This window comes from Piliocolobus tephrosceles, chromosome 9 (genome assembly GCF_002776525.5).
Source record: "Piliocolobus tephrosceles isolate RC106 chromosome 9, ASM277652v3, whole genome shotgun sequence".
Lineage (NCBI taxonomy): Eukaryota > Metazoa > Chordata > Mammalia > Primates > Cercopithecidae > Piliocolobus > Piliocolobus tephrosceles.
In genome coordinates, this window is record NC_045442.1 from 46,350,693 (window position 1) to 46,378,006 (window position 27,314).

The window sequence follows — 27,314 nt, forward strand, 5'->3', positions numbered from 1 at the left end:
CTGGAGTGCAGTGGCTGGATCTCAGCTCACTGCAAGCTCCGCCTACCAGGTTTACGCCATTCTCCTGCCTCAACCTCCCGAGTAGCTGGGACTACAGGCGCCCGCCACCTCGCCCAGCTAGTTTTTTGTATTTTTTAGTAGAGACGGGGTTTCACGGTGTTAGCCAGGATGGTCTCGATCTCCTGACCTCGTGATCCGCCCGTCTCGGCCTCCCAAAGTGCTGGGATTACAGGCTTGAGCCACCGCGCCCGGCCTAAAATGACTTTTTAATAAAATTTCAGATTTTCTCTGTCATGATAACATTTTTTATAAAGGTTGCTTTGAGGACAGTTTGAATCTTGGCACCTCAGTCCCCACATTAGAGGGAGGCTAATAGGGGTTTTTGGGACAGATCTTTTAAAACCTTCCTTCATTCATCAACCTGTAATGACACTGGTGAAATTACTCACCACCGGTAGGCCCAGGTTCCTCTTTCCTGTAACTGGGATAATAACATCCCCCTTATGGAGGCTGCTGAAGGGTTTAAAAGATAATGTAGGAGATGCTTGGAGTACAGATCTTGAAACAGAGTTGTTGCTTAGGTTATGTTGGTGGAATATCTCCCCTAATGCTGGTTTTAAATAGTATAAACTGGCTGGGTATGGTAGTTCATACATGTAGTCCCAACACTTTGGGAGGCTGAGGTGGGAGGATCGCTTGAGCCCAGAAGTTTGAGGCCAGTCTGGGCAACACGGTGAGTCCCTGTCTGGAAGGAAGGAAGGAAGGAAGGAAGGAAGGAAGTTGTGGTGATGTGCACCTGTAGTCCCAGCTACTTGGGGCGGGGGAGGGGGCCGCTGATGTGGGAGGCTCGTTTGAGCCTGGAGGTTGAGGCTGTGATGAGCTGTGACCACGCCACTGTACTCTAGCCTGAAAAACAGAGCACGACCCTGTTTCAAAAAGTAAGTAAAATAAATCTCATAAATACTTTTATCTGTTTTTAAGGGTTGATAATAAAGAAGAGCCAGAAAAGCAAAGTAAATTAGCCAGCCAGTGAAAGTGTAATGCTAAGTCTACATTTGCAAGCCTATGTTTCTGCCTAGTTTTGTTGGGTTTTACAAAAAGTATGGATACTTCCAAATAATTTTACAGTCGAGTGGGGAAGAAAAGGCTAATATACAAGAAACAATTAGGGAACTCTATGTGACAGATGGTATATAATTAGGGGTGAAGTGGTGCAGTGCCAGGGGAGTTACAAGAGGAGAGAAATCCTGCTCTGTGAAGTTTTGATTTGGCTTGGGTGGAACTAGTTTGGGGAGGGGGGAGAAGGGGCTGGAGAAACCAAGTAGAGTTATTATTTCTGTTGGAGGCCTTGAGGGCCCAGTATTGAATCCCATGACAGTGGATATTGTGTCCAAACATAAGTATCTCAAAATCAGTGCTGTGGGATTAGTGATAAACAGTTAGAAGATGCCTAGATAAGCAATAGCTCTGTCTTACAGTACAGTCGTGAAAAGCACTGACCCTGGAGCCTGGGTTTGGATCTCAGCCTCATCATGTAGAAGCTGTAGGACCTTAGGCAGATTATGCAAACCTTCTGTGCCTCAGTTTCCCTAGCTCTCTGGTAGGTGTCATAACAGCAGCCATCTTACAGGGTTGTTGTGGGGACTATATTAAGTTAACATTTATAAGGTACTGAGTGCCTGGCATGATAACCACAACATAAATGTTAGCTGTTATTATGACAACTTTTGTTCATATTCGTCACATTCCTCCTGTACCTCTCTTGAGGTGTGTGAGGCTTTATGCCCCAGAATTGGATGGCTTTTTCCAGAAAGACCTGTTGGAGGCTGTACAGATTTATAGAATGGGCTTTTTCCACATGTGGGCAGGCATTCAGGGCTCTCAGGTTGCAGACTGAGCAAGTAAATGCTGAAAGGACAGTGGAGCCAGGTACATTCTCTACCATTTCTGGATGTCCTCACTCAGGGCTCTGGAATTGAGTGGGGAGAAAAAGTCAGGTGGTAAGCATTCAGGAAGCAGATTTTATTTTGCTGTATTCCTAGTTCTGATTAGACCTTTTGGCAGAGATGTCGGAATCACAGGGATTCAAGCGTGTTGATGGCTCACTGCATGCCAGACACTTTCTAAGTCCTTGACCCAATGAAATGGATATTGTCATTATCCCTTTTTTGAAGACGAAGAGTGGGGCAGAAGTAATTTGCCCAAGAAAGTAGGAAAAAGAATGCCCTGGAGTTTAGCATTTGGGGCCTTTCCCAGGTGGCAGAAATAACAGAAGTAGGTACTGTTGATGGAGAACCAGTACCTTTACGTAAAGCATTGTAATACACAGGTTAGCCCAGCAGGGCATTCCCATGACCTCAGATATTTATCAGGCGAAGCCCGTGGCTCTCAGATTTCAGTGTGTATCAGAATCACTTGAAGGCTGCTTACAACGCCCAGGGCTGGGCCCCATCTCTGCCAGAGTTTGTGAGGCAAAGAGATTGGGGCAGGTGGCAGTGGGCAGTTGACATGTCTAATGCGTTCCCGGATGCTGTGATGCTGCTGGTCTGGGGACCACTCTTTGAAAACCACTGCCATCAGTAGTGCCCATGTCAGCGAGGAGCCAGCTGCTCCTACTTCTAGTTACAGTCAGGTGGGATGATTTCAGATTTAGACATTGGAAGTGCTTTCCGCCTCATGAAATAAAAACTGAACTCATGTGGTCCTGTTTATCTAGGACAGCAGAGGGGTGTCTGAGCCAGTCCAGAGCAGAAACTTGCTTTTCCTGCTCACCAGTGTTTCTGGCATGGCTCAGGAGAGATGATCCCAAGGTGGAGAGAAAACTTGGAAATATAAGTCAACACTCATTAGAAGCTTGGAGTGCCATCAGTGCATCCCATCTTAGGAAGATGGCCTCATCTATTTTTATTTTGTTATCTTTCATTCCCCCTCCCATTGGCAAAAAAAAAAAAAAAAAAAAAGGACTTCCTATTCACCACTTATCCCCATGGGGGAATTTAGGCACAGACAAATTAAAAGTGTATTGAGATACATAGCTTGACAGTGGAGAGGCAGAAGGTAATCTTATTTGACTAGTTTAATTATAGTAGAAAACCATGTTTATAGGAAAAAAAGAGCTTTGTGCAGCTCTCCTCCAGCTGCTGCGGAGGTCACATAGCTACAATGTGTACCAAGCTTAGTACAGCACCTACACACACTAAGCTCTCAAGAAGTATGAATAGTTATTATTATAGCAGAAGTTTTCTGTCTTGCAATTTTTTCCTATTTGAAAAATGTTACATATATAAAACCTTGGGACAAAAACCTTTTAGAATTTAAATATTCTGTAGGAACTCAGGATTTAGAAAGAACTCAGAGGTGAACAGTACAAGTAAGTTGTATTTGGGAAGAAACACTGGTTTAGATTTTTCTCTGTGCTAGTTACCAGGACTCTACCATGACCCTGTGAGCCTGTAACAGCTTGTTTGCTTGGTGAGGGAATGTGGCAGGGTAGAGAGGGTTGGGGGATTGCCAGGGGCCGACTGAAGAGGCTAGAGAGGCCTGTTCAGGTGTGGAGACACTCTCCAGTCTGATCTTTTTATAACAGAGGGCTGACAATGGCAGTAAATATGTGTTGAGAGTCCCCTATGGGCCAATTCCCCTGATGAGCCTTGAGATACAGAGATGAGTGCGATGGGGTCTGGGTCTTTGAGGGATTAATGGGGAGACAGACATGTCCGCAGATGATGTCATCACCAAGTAGTGAGTACAGTATCAAAGCCGCACACCTAGCTTCCCTGGGTCAGGGGTGGGATGACTAGACAGAGGTCACCTGCCCAGGTTCCCTGTGACAGCAGAGTGCAAGGAGGGAATCCATACCGTAAGTCAGCGTAGATGGAGCCAGAACTGGCATTTTTTGGTTTTTATTTTCTTTTGTTTTAGGGTTGAAAGCCACATGAGGTTTGCATTTTTAGTGACATAATCATGACAGCAGAGACAAGCCTAGGAGGATGTGTGCTATAAGTGGTCAGCCCCCAAAGGGAGAATCAGGGCTGGGACTGCACTTCAAAACTACTTGGGGAGTTACAAGAGTACTTGACTGTTTACATTTTTTTTTTTTTCCAAAAACGTGGCTATGAGGTCAGGAATTTGAGACCAGCCTGGCCAACATGGTGAAACCCCATCTCTACTAAAAATACAAAAATTAGCCTGGCATGGTGGTACACGCCTGTAATCCTAGCTACTCAGGAGACTGAGGCAGGAGAATTGCTTGAACCCGGGAGGCAGGGGCTGCAGTGAGCCGCGATCAAGCCACTGCACTCCAGCCTGGGCAGCAGAGCGAGGCTCTGTCTCAGAACAACAACAAACAACAAAGTGGCTAAATGTTAGCTACCTGCTAGGAATGTAAAACCTGAAGATGATTAATGACTTTCTATCTTTAAGATAAATCAGCTTTTAAAAGAAAGACTCTATTAAAAACAAGGTTTTATTTTATTTTCCTTGAATTTTTGGCTAAGTGTGAAATTCCCCTTCATTTGTGTTTTCAGTGGTTCCAGTTTCTTCTTTTCTCTCCCCTCCTCTCCTCCTTTTCTCCAGCTGCTTATTATCCATTAACAAAAGAAGCTGATTTCAGCACCACCTTCCCCAGTCCTATTTAATTTCGTGTCCAGACCACTTTATAGAAATAGCAATAAGCTGTTTGCATTTCCCAGGTTGTAATGGATATTCCTTCTGGCAGGCGGTCTCCATTAAGGGAGCAAAATGTGGATGTTCAGTCTTTTAAAAGTTTCATGCAGGTGTACTATGTAAATCCATGAAGACAGGGGATGTTATAAAAAATCTCAGGTGAAGGGGTGGAGGATCCTCAGCTAAGCTTGGCAAGTGGAAGATGCTTAAATATGGAAGGGAGTTCCCAACAGTCACAGATGGAGATGGAGGGATTGAAGAAAAAAGCCCTGGGGCAGGGTGGTAGAGAACAAACCTCAAGAAAACTATCCCCTAAGGAAGTGGTAGGGAGGGTTAGCTGAAGTGATACCCACCCCACTGGCAGGGAGGTGGGTGAAAGCAGCAGAGGCAGGAGAAATCAGGATGGAGAGGGAGAGAGAGTGGGAAGGCAGGCTTTGCCGACAGCTTCTTTCCCCGTAACAGACACAGGCTGACAGTTTAGGCAGGAGTTGGAGAAGGCGATGGGGGTGCCTGTGTGTCTAGACCAACAGAGAAGAGGAATGTTTTACTCCTGAAGAAACCAGGAGGGGAGAGGGAAGGGTGGAGGAAAGGCAGGGGCAGCGGCAGGGATGAAGGTGCACAGGCAGGTGAAGGATGACTGGAGAGCAGAGATGTTTGGGATGCTGGAGAAAAGGCCATGGGACCAGAAGAGGATTGTAAAAGAAACAGTCTGTATAGAGGACCCACGGCCTTCAGCCCAAGTCCTGGTCATCTGAGACAGAGGCAGAGCAGGTGAGGGCAGTGAGGAAAGATGCTGCTGGCTGTCCAGGCACACTGGTGAGGTAGTAAAGCACTTTCTGAGCCATTTGTAAGATGGCAGGATACCCAGGGTCTTCTGGATAACAGGAACTGGGAAGGCAAGGTCCCAGGGCTCTGATTTTGAAAGCCAACTGAGGAGTGACAAAGAGCAGTGGGCTCGGGTTTAAATCCTTTTGGGGCAGTGGCTTCCTCATGTGAAATGGAAATAATAACCACTATGTCACAAGTGTCATGATGTGAAGACCCTTGGCATGTGTCTACAGTAGTACAGGGTTGCATTCTGCAGTTGTTGAGGTGGCCTTGGGATGTGGCAGCAGAGGGTGACCCTGAGATTTCCTCTAAGAGAGAGTATGTGTTGATTCCCTTTCCTCTCCTGGGTGGCGTGTTGACCATTCATTTGACTAGATGAACCATAAGTGAGATGGGCTATTGCACAGGCACTGTCTGTACCCAGTTTTCTGACCATGTGTTGTCGAGATTTTCACCATGTGGACTGCGTAGTCCCTTCCTCTGTGTTTCTACCTGATCTTATCCCAGAGCCTGTCCCTATTGTTCCCCTGGCTATTAGTTCACTCTACACACCCCAGACCCAAGTACACAGAATGTCCCCTGTATGCCATTGCTTTTTGTGGAAGCCTTTGTAGATGGCCTGCATCTCTAGCCTGAGCCTTCAGAATCATGGAGACTGGCAGCTTCAACTTTGGACGAGGCCAGGATATAGGTGCGAACAAAGCAAAGTCTCAGCCCGTGTGGAGTTTTCTTGGTAAGGGTCAGACCGACAATAATCAATAAGCAAACAATAATCAAATAAGCAAATGTAGCATGTCAGGTGGTCGGGAGGCAAAACCTCCCCTGTGCCTCGGAATGTCTCTGCCACCTGTTCACAAGGTTGGTAATTTAACATTTGCTTTACTGCTGTGGTCCATGTAGTGACACCTGAGTTACTTTGAAAGGCTTTACAGAGTTCCAAGCAGTTGGCTGGGCAATGTGCCAGGTTTCCATAGGGCCCTCAGCATGGCTGGCTTTCCCTCTCCCTTTGATTTTAGAAACAGGCAGGATCGTGAGAACCCTCTCAGGAGTTTCTCAAGCCTCATTTTGCTCATTCATTTCAGAAAGGACCTATCCGTGTTCCACAGGTTCTTACTGGGGGTCTCTGGATGGGTTTCCTGAAGCCACCATGTATTTAAGTGTACTTTGGGGGACAGTGCATCTAAAACTCTCATTAAATTCACCAGGAAGGTGTTTAAAAGACCCGTTTTTTATGAAAGTGGATAAAAAGTGAAAATTATGCCATGGAGAGTTCCTTTGTGTTTCCATCTTTCTCTTTTTAGAGGAACTAATGAGAAGTGACTAGGTAAAAGGGGGTGAGGCAGACACACACTGACAGCCTGGTTGTAGTTCTGTGCGGCTTGACATTTCTGTGTCTTATGACTGGGACAGGAAACAAAATGATACTGCTGGCATCATTGGAAGACCATTTGACTTAGTGGAAGCAAAGGCGGGGAGGTGCGTATGATGCTACAATTTGTTTCTGTCTTCCACTGAGCGAGAAGAGACGGTTGAGCCATTGGGAGGAGCACAGAGGCCCCTTGGAGTAGGCGCTGCTTCTCAGATTTCTGTGTCTGATGGGTCCTGAAAATAGGTCTGGAGCTTTGGCTGCTGATGCCAAAGGCACCTGTTTTAGGAGATTGCTCTGCTTGAGAAGTCCATAGTGGCTTACCTAAATAGTAAAGCTCATGACTACTGCTTTCAAGATAAGGGTCTAGAAGGTAGCTTTGGAGAGTGAGAGCATAGATACTCACGCACTCTTTGACCCAGCAATTCTCCTTTTAGGGGCTTATTTTAAGAAATAATCAAGGTCATTATTCATCCCAGAGCTCTTTATCATAGTGAAAAGTTGGAAACATAATATTAAAATATAGGGGATTGGTTAAACAAATTATGTATTTTTTTTTTTTTTTGAGACGGAGTCTCGCTCTGCCACCCAGGCTGGAGTGCAGTGGCCAGATCTCAGCTCACTGCAAGCTCCGCCTCCCGGGTTTTATGCCATTCTCCTGCCTCAGCCTCCCGAGTAGCTGGAACTACAGGCACCCGCCACGTCGCCAGGCTAGTTTTTTTGTATTTTTTAGTAGAGATGGGGTTTCACCGTGTTAGCCAGGATGGTCTCGATCTCCTGACCTCGTAATCCGCCCGTCTCGGCCTCCCAAAGTGCTGGGATTACAGGCTTGAGCCACCGCGCCCGGCCCCTATGTAACTCTTAAAAATAATACCTGGGAGAATAATCATAAAGTTGTTCGGAAAGCATTGTTATGTGCACAAAGGTATGTAATGCTTTTGTTAAAAAAATAAACTATTGAGAAGGTACTGGTTGGGGCCCTACTATGAGCCAGGTACCCTGTGGAGTACTGGTGACACAGTGATGAATTAGGCAGATATATCCTCAACAGGTCTTAGTCTACCAAGGCAAGAGCCAGGTCATACTGACTCTGTCATTAAAAAATTCTGTAAATAATCCATGGGTTCTGCAACCACAGATTCAATCACATAGATTGAAAATATTTGAGGAAAAAACCAAAAAATAACAATACAATAAAAAAATACCCCAGGCATAGTAGCTCATGCCTATAATCCCAGCACTTTGGGAGGCTGAGGCGGGTGGATCACTTGAGTCCAAGAGCTTGAGACCAGCCTAGGCAATGTGGCAAAATCCTGTCTCTACAAAAATTAGATGTGGTGGTATACACCTATAGTCCCAGCTACCAGGGAGGCTAAGGTGGGAGGATTGCTTGAGCCTAGGAGGTTGAGGCTTCAGTGAGCGGAGGTTGTGCCACTGTACTCCAGCCTGGGCAACAGAGTGAGACTCTGTGTCAAAAAACAAACAAAACCGAAAAAATTATAACAACCATTTACCCAGCATTTACATTGTATTATGTATTATACTTGATCTAGAGATGACTTAAAGGATACAGGAGGATTTGTGTAGGTTATATGCAAATATCATGCTATCTTATACGACGGACTTGAGCGTCCACATAATCTGGTGTCCCTGGGGGTCCTGGAACCAATCTCCTGTGTTACTTAGGGGTGACTGTATTCATAGGAAGATTTCAAGAAGAATGTCTCCTTCACAGGCAATTTTGCCACCTGTATAGTCATATCAGGTGTGTTTCTCTGTACTTGTTATTAGGCTACATCTTTGACTTGAAGTTACTGATTTTTAAAAAAGCTTAAAGTAAGTAATTAAGATGTCGTACTGTTGAAATTTCTATGGTTATACTATCTTCCTTGAAACCCTCCTTTCTCTCCCAGCACTGTGGGAGGCTGTGAGGTGTAAGGGTGTGGTGGCTTCAGCACAGTGTTTGAGGAGTGGGCACTGAGTGACGTTCCCTGGAATCTCGTGGTCTACAGCCTGTGCTGATGCTCAAGGCTGCTCTGCACTAGCCTTTTAGCCAGGGTGGGTTTTCTTTCAAGGACAACTTTTCTTTTTCTTATTTCTCCTCCTCCTTTCCTCCTCTTACTCTTTTCCTTCTCTTTCTCCTCTTGCTCTTCGTCCTTTATTTAGAAAATGTATAAGTTAAAATAATATTAATAACCCTATTACCCATAGATAACCGCTGTTATCATTTTGGTGTATATCCCTCTGATTTATTTTCTATAAATTAGATGTGTACCAAACGAACATTTTGACCAAATACTGAAAGATGGAAAGCTGAAAGGAATAGTATTGCCAAAGCTAAATTTCGCTGTCCTAGAATGAACTTCTGGGATACAAGTACAAGTTTGACATTTTCTAAACATTATTACAATTTTGTTATTAAGAGTATAATAGTCAGAATTTGGCACTGTGGTACAGGGACTTAATTTTTTAGCATATACGATCAGTTCAGTGAACGTTTGCGATACTGGGTGGATGTTGACTTGGATCTGAGTTGGAGGAGGGAGGAGCAAGGACTTTATTTATTTGTTTAGTTTGTTTTTGTATTATTATTTTTGCTGGCTTTGTCCATATAATACAATATGAGTGGTAGTTTGTTTCCCACTTATTACTCTTTTGTCATATAACTGACTTGTCTTCTCTCTGACTCCTGGACCTGAAGATTTTCTTGGCAATGATGATGTGGTTTCATTTTAGTACTTCCCCTCACCCCAGCTTTGTGCACTGTTTGAAGGAGAATGTATCTGGATAATCTCAGAAGCAGAAGTGAAATTGTTGTCCTTCTACAAAATTTGCCCTGATATTTTTGTACTCACTTGCTGCTTCACACAACTAGTTGAGAGAAAAATGCATCCTTAAGCTTTGGCTCTAAAAGTGTGGCTGTGGAGCAGTGAAATTGGCTTTCAAGATAACAGAGCTGTTTTGGAATCTCCATCTGCATCTTAGCTTTCACTGCCTGCACACTAATTTCAGTGTCTTCCCTGGAGAAGAATGACAGAAGAATCTTTGCAGAGGTAATATGTGACAAATGTTTGCCCTCTCAAGGCACCCTCAGTTTTCAACAATTGACTGCTTTCCCTGCGAGCAACCATTGACTATTAGTATGCATGCTTTTTGATATTGTTATTAGACATGCCATGTCAATGCTGTTATCCACAAAGTACAATGCTAGGCCAGGTGCAGTGGCTCACACATGTAATCCTAGCACTTTGGGAGGCTGAGGTGGATGGATCCTTTGAGCCCAGGAGTTTGAGCCCAGCCTTGACAAGATAGTGGAACCCCATCTCTACAAAAAAATAAAAATTAATTGAGTGTGGTGGTGTGCATCTGTAGTCCCAGCTACTTAGGAGGCTGAGGTGGGAGGATCACCTAAGCCCAAGAAGTTGAGACTACAGCGAGCTGTGATTTTGGCACTGCACTTCAGCCTGGGTGATGGAGTGAGACCCTGTCAAAAAAAAAAAAAAAAAAAAAAAAAAAAAAAGCACAATGCTAGAGCTGAGTTTGTTATGTAATAACCAGCCATTCCATCTTTGAACATCTTTGGTTAGTACGTGACAAAATCTTGAGTGTTATATAGTTTGCTGATGGATGGAGGAGATTCTAGGATATCTCGAATGTTCACCAACATTTGAAAATGAGTCTTTGGATACTAACAGCAAATATTCAAATAATATGCCTTGTTCATATCACTGATGTCATGCTGTTGTGATGATGTTTACTCACACGGTGATGCAATCATTGATCATACAGCAGTTCAAGGATGCCAGAAGTGACATTTGAAGGATGCTTCCTGCTCTTTAGCTTTCCAGACTGAGACTGAAGGTCAGATTTTTGCCAAATGTGGAAGCTGAAGACAACTTTGTTAGATTCTTAAATATACATAGAAATATATGTTGTATTTATATAGTTTTAAAATATTTCTCCTATTCCAAATCTATACTTTAAACAAGTACAAACATCTTTTTTGATTATAGTAAAATATAGATACACAAAATGTATCATTTTAACAGTTTTTGAGTATACAGTTCAGTGGCATTAAGTACCTGCAAATTGTGCAGTCATTTCCACCATCCATTTCCAGAATGACTTCCTCATCCCAAGCTGAAACTCTGTACCCACGAAACAATCATTCCCATTCTTTCTTATCCCTAGCCCCTGGAAAACCACTGTTCTACTTTCTATATATGCGAATTTGACTGTGTACCTCATATAAGTGGAACTATTTAGTATTTGGCTTGATTTACTTAGCATAACATTTTCAGAGTTCACACATATTGTAGCATGTGTCAGAATTTCCTTCCTTTTTAATATTCCATGGTGTGGATATACCACATTTTGTTTATCCATTCGTCTGTCAGTGGACACTTGGGTTACTTCTGTCTTTTGCTGTTGTGGCTAATGCTGCTGTGAACACAGGTGTACAAATATTTGTTCAAGTCAAACATCTTTCAAGAGACTCTTTTTTAAAAAAAGAAAATAAGGTGCCTCTTAAAATATATTCCTTGTCATGAATATAGAGAGTGGAACAATAGATAATGGAGACTCAGAAGGGTGAGGGGGTTGAAGTGGGGAGGATGAGGAGAAATTGGTTAATGAGTATGATGTATATTATTTGAGTGATGGATACCCTAAAAGCCCTGACCTGACCACTATGCAATCTATGCATGTAACAAAATTGCACATGTATACCATACATTTGTATAAATAAAAAGGAAAATAAAAATATGTGCCTTCTTGTGATCAGTTTTATTGGAGGGTACCTTATCACAGTGTGGTCAAGGAAATGCTGCCTTTACGGTTATAAACACACCCACCACTTTGAACAGTGTTTAGCTGAAGGCATTAGTACTGCCTGAGGTCAAGAGTGTGGTTTCACAATACTTCAGAGCAGTCTCACCAGCAAACTTGGCAGCAACCTTGAGCAAGGCCTGTCAGGGTTATTGGAAAACAGCCTGGTGTTTTCATATCTTTTGCTCTGATAGCTCTTACTTGTCAGTACCTTAGGAGGGAAAATCTGGCAGTAGTGTTTGGTTCCTTAGTTTGGTCTGAGCTGGTTAAATGCTCACTGGATATGCAGATATGATTTATTTCAGTGGTATGCTTCTCTGTGAGCCTGTCTCACTGTGGCAGCTCTGGAATTTCTGTTTATGGATGACATTCTGTTTGGAAGCGGGGCTGAGATTCTGAGCTACAGGCTGTGTTTGCATAGCAAGCTCCCTTGATTTTAATTTGTATTTTTTTCCAAAACTGGGTGGTAGAGGAGGCCCAATGGAGAATATAGAGCAGCATGCTCCTCCCTGACTCCATGCAGTGACCCAGGGGTTTTGTGGTGCCTGGGTATCTTGCGGCCACATGTCTGTAGGTGCTTTTTTTGTGGAGATGTAGGAAATTGAAATTAGCTTCCAGCTTTGTAGTAACAGAAGTGAAATGTTTTGTACCTTTATAGGCCTGATAAAAATCAGATGTGATTAACTGGTGGTTTTTAACAATGCCAGTCAAATCTGTTTGTTTACGTTGCTCATGTTTTCTAAAGGCACATGATCTATCTGAAGATGGAGGCTTGTCTGTGAGTTTACTGACAGCATTGTGTACTGTGTTATATTTGTATTTCTTGTATGATCTTTTTAGTCATTTTTTGGAGTCTGTCTTGGTCTTTTTACTGAAGGGTATATGTGTGGATTTGTAGGGATAAATAATCTTCCTTCATTTTTGTGGAGTTGATAAATCAAGGACTTTTTAAGTCCTTGATTTAAATAGGTGACCTCTGGAACAAAGTAAACGCACATGTTTAGTACTTAGTCATATAATTTATACATTTGGCAATCAGTCAAATACTCCATTCCAAAGAACCATGAAACTATTTGAATAAATTTTTTGTTTCAGCATGCAAGATATAATCAAAGAAATGTGTCTCTGGGAAAAAAGATAATTGCGGTTCTTTTGTGCCATTAAAATTTCAAGTGTAGTGAGCTAACCTGGCGCTGTATCAGACATCTAGGCAAATAATTGCCTGTTTGCTGTTGGAGTCTGTTATATGTTATGCATTTTTGGTGGCTCTCTACAGTTCTGGTTCTCTTATCTTCCTAATAGTTCCTCTTTAGACACTGTCCCTGGAACCTCTGCTTGGGTTGCACGTGTAAACGTCACCCACAGTTCAGCCCTGGTGGTGAGCAGCCTGTTATGTGCAGGCTCACATGGGGGACCAGTTTGCTTTCTTTTGGGTGGGGCGTCAGGTTTATGAGGGTCCAGCTGTTGGAGGGCTCTGATTATGTGGTTTTGACTCAGCAATTTCCTTACTGTCTGGGAAGTGTGGTCAGAGCTTAGACTGTGTGGCAGGAAGTGATAGAAAAGGAAATTGTACAGTGCCGTTTTTGCACTGAGACCCGTATTTTAGGAATAAACTCTAGGGGTCAGAAATGTTGATGTTTAGATTAAATATGACTTTTCTCATTTTCTGATCTGTATTTTGTTTCCAGAATAGTTAATATAACTCCTACTAGAATAAACAATGGCATATATTTCAAGTTTAATGTTATTCTACATTTTTGAAAATTTAGTAAATAATAAAATCGTAACCTGTTCACATATGCTGTAGCTTGTCCTGCCTCTCTGTCTACATGTGGAAGATAAATTTTGTACACTCTTCACGGTCACAAGTGTTTAAAGATAAATAACATTAGAAAGTGATTTTACCAATTCTTTTTCTTTTGACAGGTTTGTTGCTGACTACAACTTTAAAGTCCCTTCAGAGGTTAAGGCTGTTCAATTTAAAACAATCATGCAGTGTTTCTTTGATGACTGCAGTGTGTTGTGCATTTTAGTTTTTTTTACCCCTCAATTTTTTTGTTGCCTTGAATTACCATTTGGAGGTACTGTTTTTGATACTGTATCTCAAGACTGTGATTTCTTGGATTTTGTGTGTGTGTTTTTTAAATTTACTGAACTTCCTACTAGAGACTTCTTGCTCTGTAAGATCTACTCCTTTGTGGGAGCCTAGAAGTTTATGAGAGGTAAGAGAAGGAGTATCAGATAGTGAGAGGTGTGCATCATGGTTAAATGAAAGCAAAACCAAGGTGTTTGACCCTTAGCAGAGAGAGATTTGGAAACTAGCTCTGTTACTCATGGTTCAGTCCTGGTGGTGAGCAGCCTGGGCTCCAGACTGTCACCAGCAATGCAATCAGTGGATGTTGGGCAAATTACTTAAGTTGAGGAAATTACTTAAGTTGTTTGAATCTTAACTTCCTCATCTGTAAAATGCTCATCCTACAGGTTTATTGAGGGATCATGTTTGTAAGACCCCAGCACACTGTAGATGTAGAATAAAATGGTAGTGGTTATTATTAGGGCTTCCTCTTCAGAGGCAAAAAGGTTTTAGAAGGTGGTTATGTTTTTCTGGTATTTTATTTTATCATTTACCATTGCAGAGGATAAGGAGTTGGAAATGAGGACAGCCTAGACTGGCTGAGAACCTCATTGTGTTGCTCAATTGAATCCCATTGTCTAAAACTTGTTCATCTTTTCTCCTGATTGTTTTGTCTGCTGTGGAGCATGATGTTAAAAACAAAATAGATCACTGTAAAATTTTCTCTATCCAGACACTTTGGAAATGAGTTAGTCTGACAAAGCAGTTGTTTCCGTAGAGAGTAGAGGCTTTATGTTTATTTTCTTCTCATTACAAATTTTTTTATTGTTAAAATATTTTAAATATTCTGGAACCTACAGAGAATAATACAATAAATGCATATATATCCAGCTTCAGTTTTATCAAATGTAAACATTTTGATGTATTTGCTTTATGCATGTGTGCGTATTTATGTATTTAAAAAATAAACATCACATTTCAGTGTAAGTTCAGGGACCTCAGTCACTGCCCTCTCATGCCTAGGAGAGTGCCTGATGAGTGTTTAGTCGGCAGTCTCCAAATAAACTCTGTGCATCTTCTCCAGTAGCCTTCTCCTCCCTTCTTCCCCTGATGTAACACACAGAAAGATATTGAGCAGGGAGAAGTATCATGCTTGGTTCAGCCAGTGACACAAGTGTTAGTTAGTGAGGACTGAGTTAAATAAGGACTACCCTGAAGGAACTTTAAATGCTATGACATAAGGTAGGACAGTGAATTCAGAGGTAGTTCTGGTGGGAAGCAGAACATTCTCCCTGCATTTGCAGAGCCACAGAGTGGCTGGTTATTGGAAGTAGTCATTGGAATGAACTTGAAGAAGCAGAGATGGGGCAGGGCTTTCCAGGCTGACAGGATCATTGATTGACAGCTCAGCAGTGGGAACAGTGTTTGGAGAGATTAAAACGAGGTGATTCAGAGTTGCCTGAACTCTGTTATCAGAGGTGAGTATCAGGAGAAGAATAAAGTGGCCAGAGAACAGGTATTGGTTGAGCATCCCAAATCTGAAATGCTCCAAAATCTAAAACTTTTTGAGCATTAACATGACTCTACAAGTGGAAAATTTCACACCTGACCTCGTGATATAGATTGCAGTCAAAACACAGTCAAAACTTTGTTGCATGCACAGTGTTATTAAAAATATTGCATATAAAATTACCTTCAGGCTATGTGTAGAAGGTAGATAGGAGACATAAATGAATTTAATGTGTAGACTTGGGTCCCGTTCCCAAAATATCTCATTATGTATATGCAAATATTCCAAAATCACAAAAAAATCCCGAAATCCAAAATACTTCTGGTTCCAAGCATTCTGGAAAGAGGGTATCCAACCTGTACTACATATGATGAGTAGGGTTAGGCCTTTACTTAATGGAGTAGAATAGCATACTAGAAGAAGAGCTGAGGCTGTGGAAGCATACTATCTTGGATTAAAATCTAGTTCCTCTTTCATTGGCTGTAAGGCCTAGGTAAGCTACTTAACCTCTCTGAGCTTCAGTTCTGATGTCAGGTATGTTCTCACTTTGGCTACAAGAGGTTAAGAGCTTGGAAGTGGGTTCTTGCCTAGCCATTCCATTCTGTCTTAAGTGGTCCTCTTGTCTATGGAAATTTGAAACAGGCAGCTAAATGACGAGAAAATTAAGGCTTTTTGGTTGGTCACAAATGTACAAAGTGACTTCCTTTACATGAGGTCATTTACCAAGTGACACAAGTACAATGTGAAATTGTCTTGCCTGCCAAATCTGTACTTCTTCCTGCATCTTGTGAAAAAGTCCAACATCCTCTTAGTCATTAAGACAGAACCAAGGAGTCATCTACAAGTCCTCTTACCCCTGCATCCTTCCAGTCACCAAGCAAGTTCATTTTACCTCTGTATTCGCTCGTTCTCAAGCCCCTATAACTTGGTGCCTGGATTTCTGCTACAGCTGCCCGTTTGCTGCCCTTCCTCATTTCATCTTCCCAGCTGTGGTCGCAGTCCTCTTTCTAAACTGCAAGGATGATCGTGTTAGCCCCTGCTTAAAAACGTGTCTGTGGTTCTTTGGCCCATGGGTGAAGATACCTGAGAGTCCCAGTTGAAGACATGGAAGACATGGGTTTTTATTGTCATGCCCTCTCATCTGCCTTTCTGTCCCTTGTGGTTCCTTGCTGCTCTGCTGTCTCACCCTTGCTTCTCTCTTCTGATTTATCCTCATCTTCCTAGACTCAGTTCTTGGTTATTTATGCATAGCGGTTTCCAGGGTAGATGTGCTTGAGAACACAGCCTGTTTTGTCAAAAATTAATGTGTTCTTAGTATCCAGCCTGGTGTCTGACACATAGAAGACTCTTGAAAAGGTTAGTGGAATGGAAATGGATAAGAAATGACTTTTCTATCTTCACCCAGCCAGGAGGACTGAAGCTGGGTAACAGAAGCATTCTCTCTCAGCACCTTTCTGTCTCCATCAATTCGGCATCTGCTCAACAGCCCAGCTGTTGATGGGAGAGAAGCATATGGTTGACTTGAAAGAGGCAGCTGGGATGTGCTTGGGTGTTCAAATATGTTCATTCCCCTTCCCCCATATAGAATAGCAGTAATAACACCTTCTATTTGTATTTGCATTCTCCTTGAGTGCTTCCACAGACATGATCTCATCTGGGCATGTCACTAATAGCCTGAGTGCTAGATGGAGAATGTGATTGTCCCCATTTTGTAGATGCAGAATAGGAGATAAAAAGGAGTAAATACATTTGCTCAAAGTTAGTGAATTGTTAGTGGTGGAACCAGACTTCAAGCCCAAGCAAGTCCACTTCTCTTTTCCCTCCTCTTTCATAACCAGCAGAACCAGGTTATATGAAATTGATGTTTTTACATGTAATCATCAGAAAGGAAAATTGGCAAAAGTAGTTGTGTTTGAAAAGTTTACTCTGTGTTAACTTTGCATGCGGGCATTCTTTGTAACTGTTAATCTCCCCCATCCTTTGGTTCTAGTTCAGTGCTCAGAGTTATATGTCTCCTTGGGGTCACTTGGCTGAAATAGCTTGAAGCACGTGAAATAGTGTCCTGAGGCTCACTCTGGATAGAGATGAAGGATTTGTCACATTTCAGTTGGTCAGTTTGGGAAAATTATTGACTTCAAGCTATTTCCCTGCCTGACAGACTAAGTAACAATAATAAAATCTTAGTTCTTCTTTCTTTCTTTCTTTATTTTATTTTTATTTTTTCTGAGACAGAGTCTTGTCTGTTACCCAGGGTGGGGTACAGTGGCACAATCTTGGCTCACTGCAACCTCTGACTCCTGGGTTCAAGCAATTCTCTTGCCTCAGCCTCTTGAGTAGCTGAGATTACCGGTGCGTGCCACTATGCCTAGCTAATTTTTGTATTTTTAGTAGAGATGGGGTTTCACTATGTTGGCCAGGCTGGTCTCAAACTCTTGACCTTGTGATCTGCCCACCTCGGCCTCCCACAGTGCTGGGATTACAGGCATTCTTAGTACTTCTTAAGTTAACATTAAGTACTTCTTTTTTTTTTTTTGAGACGGAGTCTAGCTCTGTCGCCCAGGCTGGAGTGCAGTGGCCGGATCTCAGCTCACTGCAAGCTCCGCCTCCCAGGTTTACGCCATTCTCCTGCCTCAGCATCCCGAGTAGCTGGGACTACAGGCGCCCGCCACCTCACCCGGCTAGTTTTTTGTATTTTTTTTAGTAGAGACGGGGTTTCACCGTGTTAGCCAGGATGGTCTTGATCTCCTGACCTCGTGATCCGCCCGTCTTGGCCTCCCAAAGTGCTGGGATTACAGGCTTGAACCACCGCGCCCGGCAACATTAAGTACTTAAGTATACATTCCATTCTGTTAGTGAAATGGTTTCTTCTCTTCTAGAATTCTGGAGTCTTTGAATAAACTTAAGTAGGACAAGTAAAAAAAAAAAAAAAAAAAAAAAAAGTCTCCCCAGCACTTAACAGTCATATTCTTAATTTCCAGGAATTTCTAAATTTTGAAAATTAAGGGCCGGGTGCCGTGGCTCAAGCCAGTAATCCCAGCACTTTGGGAGGCCGAGACGGGCGGATCACGAGGTCAGGAGATGGAGACCATCCTGGCTAACATGGTGAAACCCCGTCTCTACTAAAAAAAAAAAAAAAAAATACAAAAAACTAGCCGGGCGAGGTGGTGGGCGCCTGTAGTCCCAGCTACTCAGGAGGCTGAGGCAGGAGAATGGCGTAAACCTGGGAGGCGGAGCTTGCAGTGAGCTGAGATCCGGCCACTGCACTCCAGCCCCGGGGACAGAGGGAGACTCCGTCTCAAAAAAAAAAAAAAAAAGAAAATTAAAACCATTTGAACTGGGCTATTGCAGGGAAACTGTTCCTACATGTTTTATTAAATTCTATATTCTTAGCAGCAAAGATGAAGAAGGCAGAGTGAGACTGAAAATGCAAGGGCAAAGACAGGACACAACCAAGATATGCAGACAACATGCACGTTTTGGATGGGAGCTTTTTTGTTACTGTTTTTTTTTGTTACTGTTTTTTGGCAGTCATCTGTTGATCACGTGAAAATCTGTGTGGTTTTGTTGTTTTATCAGTCCTCATTCTTTTTGTCTGTTTCAACATTTGATTCTTGAGTTATTCCAGCTCTCTTGTCCCCAGTCCTGTGAAACCTCTCTTCTCTTGGCTTCCATTATACAGTGGAGTGGTATTCTGGGTCTCCTATCTTTTCTCTGCTATTGGCTTACTTTCATGACCTCACTTTACCATTCGGGCATGTTGATGGTTTCACTTTATTTTATTCTTTGGTGATATTTGTGCAGGTATACACTATTTTTTTTTCATGTCTGGGTATTTCTCCTTATTTGTTTTGTTGTCTTCCTAGACCCAATAGCTTTAAATAAATTGACCTTAGAATGTTTGTCACAGGAAAAGACCTTCAAGATCACATGCTTCGTTGTTCATTGTAGAGGTAGGTAAACTAAGGCTCTGGGAGGTGATGTGGCTTGCATAATTTCATGGAGTCACTCATTTGGTGAAATCAGGCTAGAAACCAAGGTCCTTGACCCTCAGTACTTCTTAGAGCCTCTTTTTATATCTGATACCCTGACTCCTGATGGTCTCCTGTCCCAGGATTGTTCCCTTGGCAAGGAACTTCAGAGCTATATGACCCTCATGTTTCACCCCTTCTCCACAACTGTCAGATAGCCAGCCATTCACCAAGACCTATCAGTTCTTTCTATGATTTTTAAATGCTACTTTTTAGTAATTTTTAAATTTTGAAAATTTAAAATTCAGTAAAATTCACTTTTTGGAAGTGTATAGCTCTGTGCTAGTTAGTTTGGGCTGCTGTAACAAGAGTACCATAGCCTGGGTAGCTTAAACAACAGACATTGATTTCTCAGAGTTCTGCAAACTTGAAGTCCGAGATCAGAGTGCCAGCTAGCATGATTGAGTTCTGGTGAAGGCCCTCCTTGGGCTCCACAGATGGATGCCTTCTTACTGTATCCTCACATTCAGAGAGAGATGTCATCTCTCTTCTCTCTCTTCTGTCCTGTCTCTTCTGATAAGGGCACTAATTCCACCATGAGGGCTGCCCACTTATGACCTTCCCAAAGGAGTCCTCTCTGAATACCATCACACTGGGGACTAGGGTTTCAACATATGAATTTTGTGGGGTGGGGTGGTGGAGGCGGGGCACAAGCATTCAGTCTGTAGCAAGTTCTGTGAATTTTTTTTTTTTTTTTTTTTTTTTTGAGACGAAGTTAGTTCTGCTCTTGTTGCCCAGGCTGGAGTGCAATGGCGCTATCTCGGCTCACTGCAACCTCTGCCTCCTGGGTTCAAGCGATTCTCCTGCCTCATCCTCCTGAGTAGGTGGGAATACAGGTATTTGCTACCAAGGCTGGCTAATTTTGTATTTTTAATAGACACAGGGTTTCTCCAGGTTGGTCAGGCTGGTCCCGAACTCCCAACCTCAGGTGATCCACCTGCCTTGGCCTCCCAAAGTGCTGGGATTACAGGTGTGAGCCACCACGCCTGGCCAGTTCTGTGAATTTTAACACAGACATTAATTCATGCAACCACCACTACAAATAGCATATGGAACAATTTCATCACCTTTCAAATTCTCTGATGCTGCCTTTTTGTAGTTCAAATCCTCTTTCCTGCTGAACTCCTGGCAATGCTGATCTTTTCTCTGCCTTTTTAATTTGTTCTTTGTAAAACTATTATATAAGTAGATTATACAGACTTTTTGAGACTAGCTTTCACTTAGCATAATGCATTTGAGATCCATCCACGTTGTGTGTATCAAAGGTTTGTTCTTTTTTATTACTGACTAGTATTCTGTTGTATGGATGTGCCATGGTTTGCATACGTATTCACCCACTGCATTCCCAGTAGCAGAATATGTAAATCCTAGTTGACCCGTATTTTTGCTGGCATTTGGTATTGTCAGTTTATGCAGTTCAGCCATTCTAATAGGTGTGTAGTGGTATTTATTTCATAATGGTTTTGAGTTACATTTCCCTAATGATTAATGATATTGAACATCTTTTCATGTGTTTGACTTTCATACATCTTGTACCCATTACGATACGTGTTATGCTCATTGTCATTATCATAACCTTATTCTAGGTGGTTATTATACCTTTGTATATCAACATGGTTGCTCATCTACCACAGGATATTCCAAGGTCAAAGCACTGAGACAGGGACTTTATGTACATAATCTCATTTTATCCTTAACATCATTGTGAAATTAGTAGTGGTTTTTATTTTTGTGGTGGAGAAAATAAAGACCCCATGTTCAAAACATACTGAGTGCCTACCATGTGCAACGAGCCAGTTGTACCCATTTGCTAGTCCTGTGGGACTAGCAGTCACTGACTTTAAGCAAGTCAGTGAACTTCTATGAGTCAGTTTCCTTTTCTTTTGAATCCAGGGATCTGTATTATGATATGTTCTCTCAGGGTTGTTGAGTGAGGGGTTTTAAGGAAGAATACAGGAAACATGCTGAGCAGGAGATCTGGCTCATGATGTATTCTGAGTAAATGTTAGCAATAGCTGCTTCTCTGTTCTTCAAACACCTCATACTGACCTGAGGTGGTCTCTCTCCCTCCCTGACTACTTTTCTAGTCAGTAACATAAAGGTTAAGTGTGCCAAATGTTTTACTTTGAGTCCATTCCAGCTCCAATGTTTATGTAAAAAATGATATCAGAAAGGGTTGATCTAGTTAGGAAGGTTATTATTGTGCTTATAGTAGGCCAGAATGTGGAAACTATAATATTAGTAAAAAAGAAATTGGGCTGAGCGCAGTGGCTCACGCTTGTAACCCCGGCACTTTGGGAGGCTGAGGTGGGCAGACCACCTGAGGTCAGGGGTTCAAGACCAGCTTGGCCAACATGGCGAAAGCCTGTGTCTACTAAAAATACAAAAAACTAGCTGGATGTGGTGGTGAATGCCTATAATCCCAGCTATTTGGGAGGCTGAGGCAGGAGAATTGCTTGAACCAGGGAGGTGCAGGTTGCGGTGAGCCGAGACGCACCATTGCACTTGAGCGTGGGCAACAAGAGCGAAACTCTGTCTCCAAAAAAAAAAAAAAAAAAATCATGATACAAGTAAGATCTTTTAAAAATTATTAAATCATCCATCTTGAATTATGTGGGGCTTTATATATGGAAGCGAGAATATGTTTAAAATTACCTCCCTGCTATTTCCTGCTAGATTTCTGGGGCTTGTTTTCTCTTAATCCTGCCATTGCCAAGCATGTATCCGGTGCCTGCTGTGTGCCAGGTGTTAGTCTCTCTAATCCTCACAGCAACCCTTTGAAATAAAAGATATCCCCATTTTACAGAGGAAAACATTGTGCCTGAGAGCCAATTGCCCCGCCCAGTGTAACCTAGTCATCTTCTGACTGAGTCCTCTGCTCTTACCAGCACCCACTCTGCCTCAGTCTCATTGTGATGGGGGCATGGAAGCTGCTGCCCACCGTCACTAGGAACACTGGCACACCTTCCCCCAATATGGCATCTGTTTCCTTCACGGGGACTGTTTCCAGGACCTTAAGGTTACACTTGCCTACCACAAGCCCTGAAATTAGGTGGTTTTATTTTTTCCAAAAGGCCCACTGTGGAAACTGCATGAACTTTGAAATCATGAGGTTCAAGTGGTGCCTCCACCATTTTATTTTACTGCCTATGTGATTTTGGCCAAGTTACTGAAACTCTCAGAGCCTGTGATTCTTCACCTATAAAATGGGAATAATACCTACCTGGTAGAGATGTGGACAGAATTAGAAATAACACAGTAGGCTGGGCACAGTGGCTCATGCCTGTGATCCCAGCACATTGGGAGGCTGAGGCTGCTGGATTACCTAAGGTCACGTGTTTGAGAACAGCCTGACTGATATGGTGAAACCCCGTCTCTACTCAAAATACAAAAACATTAGCCGGGCATGGTGGCGTGCACCTGTAGTCCCAGCAACTCACAAGGCTGAGACAGGAGAATTGCTTGAACCCGGGAGGTGGAGGTGGCAGTGAGCCGAGATCGTGCCACTGCACTCCAGCCTGGGCAATAGAGCGGGACTCCATCTCAAAAAGGAAAAAAAAAGAAAAAAAAGAAAAAGAAAAAATAACAATGCTATAGAGTGCTTAGGGCATTGTAGATGCTTACTAACTGGTAGCTACTATCATCACCATTGCAGGGCCTTCTGACTTGTCTTGGGGGACTGAAGAAGCTGTCCAGAGCAGTGATTAAGAATATGGGCTTTACAAGGAGTAAACTGCTTGGGTTTAAATCCTTATTCTACCACTTACCAGCTGTGTGACTGTGCATAACTGAATTTCTTCCTGTACCTCAGTTTCTTCCATCTACAAGATGGGAATAAATAACAATTTCTACCTTGTAGGGATAAATGATTTTAAAGAGATGAGAACTGTCAGGAAGTTGAGTTGAAATGAACTTATTTTGATCATCTACTGACATTGTTTCTTCCCATGACATATGAGTCTCTTTTAAATTTATAACACTTCTTCTTTCCTTCCTACTCAAATTGAGAGAATTTCTCATTATTTGTATTTGATGCCGATAAAAACATTTGCTGTCACATTTTTCCTAGAAATGCAGATTAAATTGTAAAAATTACTATTTTCATCTAAGAAATTGGATTAACTGAACCTATAAGGCACAGTTTTTTCATAGAGAAAATAATTGAGAATTTTTTTTTTAGAATTACAATAAATAAAATCAGGTATAGTAAATAACAATTTTATAGGTAAAAATATTTAAGAACCTAACCAGCTGCCTGTTTAAAAAACACACATGCATATTCCATTATTTCACAGAAATTATTTGATTCTCCTGTTTTGATCTTGAATTTGGCTGGGTTGCATGTGAATTACTCTTTTTCTCCTTCAAGATGATACCATCAGGTGGGCCCATAGTATGTGAATCTACCAGGAAGAAAACAGCCTCTGAATTTACTGTATGTCTAGAAATCAAATTTGACTTACACCCGCAGGCAGTATGGGGTGTTGGCTGAGTTTGCATCATTATTCTGAAGTCTGTACTGATGTCCTGTGACTAATATGTTCCAGCTGTCTAGGTCACTGCTTTGGAGTACCATTTATTTGCAGTAGTGATGCTGCAAATAGGAAAAGCTTTCCCTTTTGTTGGTTGAAAGCTTTCCTGGTAATTAGCAAAACAAGCATGCCTCTTATTTGGAGAGAAACTGGAAAGGAGGCTAAAGAGTCAATTGTACACAACCACTTTGGAAAACGATTTGGTGTTAGAGGAGTTGAACACGTGCAATCCGTAGCCCAGCTCTCCTCTCTTAGGTGTATAACCCTGGAGAAATTCTTGTCTGTGTGTACCAGAGGACAAGCAGTAGAATGTAAATGGCAGCATTATTCAAAGTAGCAGAAAATTGAAAAATCCCCAGAGGGGTCCCCAACAGTAGGACATCGTGGTGACAAAATGAATGAACTAAAGCCACATGAGTCACAGGGTGAATCTCAAAATCTTAAGAGAAGAGGCAAGTCTAGAAGAGCACATACAGTATCGCTTCACTCATATCAGGCTTAGAATCAGCAAATCACAACAACATATTGATAGCACATATGTGGCAAAACCATAAAGAGGAGCCAAGGAATGATTGACTCAAAATTCAGGCCAGTGGTAAATCTTGGTGGTGGAAGTGGTGGTGAAGGATGATTGGGAGACATGCAATCAGGAAAGACACAAACACGGCTTCCAAAAAAAGAAAAAAAAAAATCTAAACACCGACTGGTATTAGGTACATGCGATTTATTTTATTATTCTTTATACCTATATATGTTGTTAGCTTAGTTATCACTGCATAACAAACCTCAAGACTTAGCACCTTAAAACAGTAATACATTTGTCATCCCACATAGTTTCCATCAGTAGGCCAGGAATTTGGGAGCAGCTAAGCTGGGTGGTTCTGACTCGCAGTCTCTCATGAGGTTGCAGTCAAGATGTCAACTGAAGCTGCTGCCAGATATCTATCTGAAGGCTTGACTGAGGCTGAAGGATCTTCTTCCAAGATGGCTCACTCACATGGCTGTTGCCAGGAGGCCTCAGTTCCTTGCTGGTTGTTGGCAGGAGGCCTCAGTTCTTTCCCACGTGTACCTCTGCAAAGCTTCTTGAGCGTGTCCTCATATCAGAACAGCCAGCTTCCCTCCCAAAACAGAGATGGAAGGTGGAGTCTTTGGACTTTTGCAGTCTCACACCAGTATTTCAGCAATATTGTAGTGGTTCCCACATGCCAGCCCTGTTCCGTGTGGGACGGGACTATACAAGCGCATGAACACTGGGAGGCTGGTATCACTACGGCCATCTTGGAGGCTGGCTACCACAGTTAACGCACTTTTAAATATAGCATATTTCACAGTAAACCTTTTTTAGAGGCAAACTAAATTGGTGAGCTCATTTTTCTTTAGTAATAGTGCACACATCCATTTAACTGAAAAGTTTTATAGATACCGAACGTGTTACCAATTAGTATGGGTTTAAAGAAATGTCAGTGATGTAGCTGAGTATTTGAGTGGCCTGAGCTTGCCTGACAGGAATGTGCCTGAGGCAGGGGAGTGGGCGGGAAGGGCCAAGAGGAAAGGAACTTCAGTAATGCTTGTGCTGAGATCTGTGGTGGGAGATGGGATTATATGTGCCTGGACTTCATTCTACCTGTACCTAGATCTGGCAACAATCTGAGACTCTTGATTTTGAAGATAGGTCTCCAGGTGAAGGGCCACTGTGATATTAAAATCTGTTCCAGCCCCACTCTTTTTCCCAAGACCATCTTTAATGAAAAAGGAGAGAGGGTCCACCCCTTGCTACTCACCCCCACGTCTAAGAGCATTGCCAGAAATGACCTGGACAAGCAAGGACTGGAGCCTTAATTTAAAAATCCACGCAACGATTACATTCTAATCCATAATTTATACTTGTTTTAATATTCACAACTTTTATTGATTCATTTGCTTAACCTTCCCTCACCAAAATCTTTGAGTAACATTGATGTTTCTGGAAGCTATGTCATGTTTATTTTTCTTTAGCTTTGTTTAGCTCTTGGCATAACTTCTTAGTATTCCTGGGAGTCCAAGGGCTCTGGGTTGTGAGGCAGTGAGTCGCACCATCTCCCCTTTGTGGATCCCAACATCCTCGTGAACAGATGTTGCAGCCAGAAGAGATTCTTTCCATTTTTAATGAAGCTAAAAAGTGGAGAAGCCCTCAGGTGAGGAAGCAGCCGGAGGAGGGTCTCTCCATTTTTAATGAAGCTAAAAAGTGGAGAAGATAGGCCTGAGAGCCAGGTGCACAGGGTTCCGGACTGGCTTTCTTTAGGCTTTTGTACACCAGTACTTCGTGTGTTAGTCATTGATACTGCTAACCCTCTGTGTGTACAGAATTCTGGTGTTTAGCAGATGAAGCGCCAAGAAGGGCCATCATGCAGAGATGTCACGTTCTCCCCAACTGTAGTTTTGATGCTGCTTCCATCTTTATTTGTGGAGCTGTGGCTGTGGCATTATATTCTAGTGTATTTTGCATTTTATAAAAATGAAAGGAAAATCCTGAACAGCAAATGATAGCTGCCTTTCATTATGGTGAGGATAAAAATCGCCAGGGATACAGTGCAATGCTTGTTTTGCTTCCGTTTGTGAACAGTGTGCTCTTTTGGGGAAGAAGGGAAAAAAATAAAGTGCATATATATATATATATATATATAAATGACAAAAATACATAAAGGGTTATTGTGTCTACAAGAGAAGTATAATTACTAATAGTAATTATAGTAATTGGTAATAATGATTATAGTATTAATGGTACTATTAAGAAAGATTGTGAATATATGCTTTCAGGGAGCACACTGCAGCGCCCGGCTGCCTCCCTGGTGTGATGTGTTGTTTGGCCATTTGGCTGTGGGGTTGGTTTTAAGGAAACATGTTCAGGGGCAGGAGGGTGGAGGTGACCTGTACAGTGAGACAAGCCCGGGGCTTGGGGTCAGAAGACAAATAGTAGTTTCATCTCTGGTGCTTTCTAGTTGGATATCTTTGTCAGATATCATCTCTGACACTTAGCTGCCTTCTCTGGAAAATGGGATCCATTAACCCTGCTTACCTCACAGGGCTGTGGGGAGGATCAAATGTGATGGGTAATGCCAAAACAGAAGGTATTGTGGTGGCAATAGGAATATGACTATCAGGCCACGATACCATTTTGCCACAAACTTGTGTGTATTGTAGTTGAGTGTACTGTAGATGGGATCTGAATACCTTTGCTGGAAAGGATTTGAAGAGGTTCAGCAATTCCTGTGTGGTTCTAGGTGGGTACATGGATGCCTTCTAAGTGTGGTCTCAGAAATCCAAGGTCAAAGTAAAGCTCAAGTCATTGAAGCTCCAGTTTTTGTTAGAGTGGATGTTTGGGCTACATCACTGCCCTGAAATTGCTGTGATTCGACAGGAACTGAGGCAAACCTTCAGCTGTAAGATGAAGACCTAATGCATGGTGACTATCAGGAATAATAATGTATATTTGACTTGCTATGAC

At 42.4% G+C, this 27,314-nt stretch overlaps 1 protein-coding gene across 4 annotated transcripts in view; it reads left to right on the plus strand.

Moving 5' to 3' along the window:
- SGMS1 (sphingomyelin synthase 1) overlaps positions 1 to 27,314 on the plus strand; it is a 318,863-nt gene that overhangs the window by 8,540 nt on the left and 283,009 nt on the right. The window lies entirely within an intron of this gene.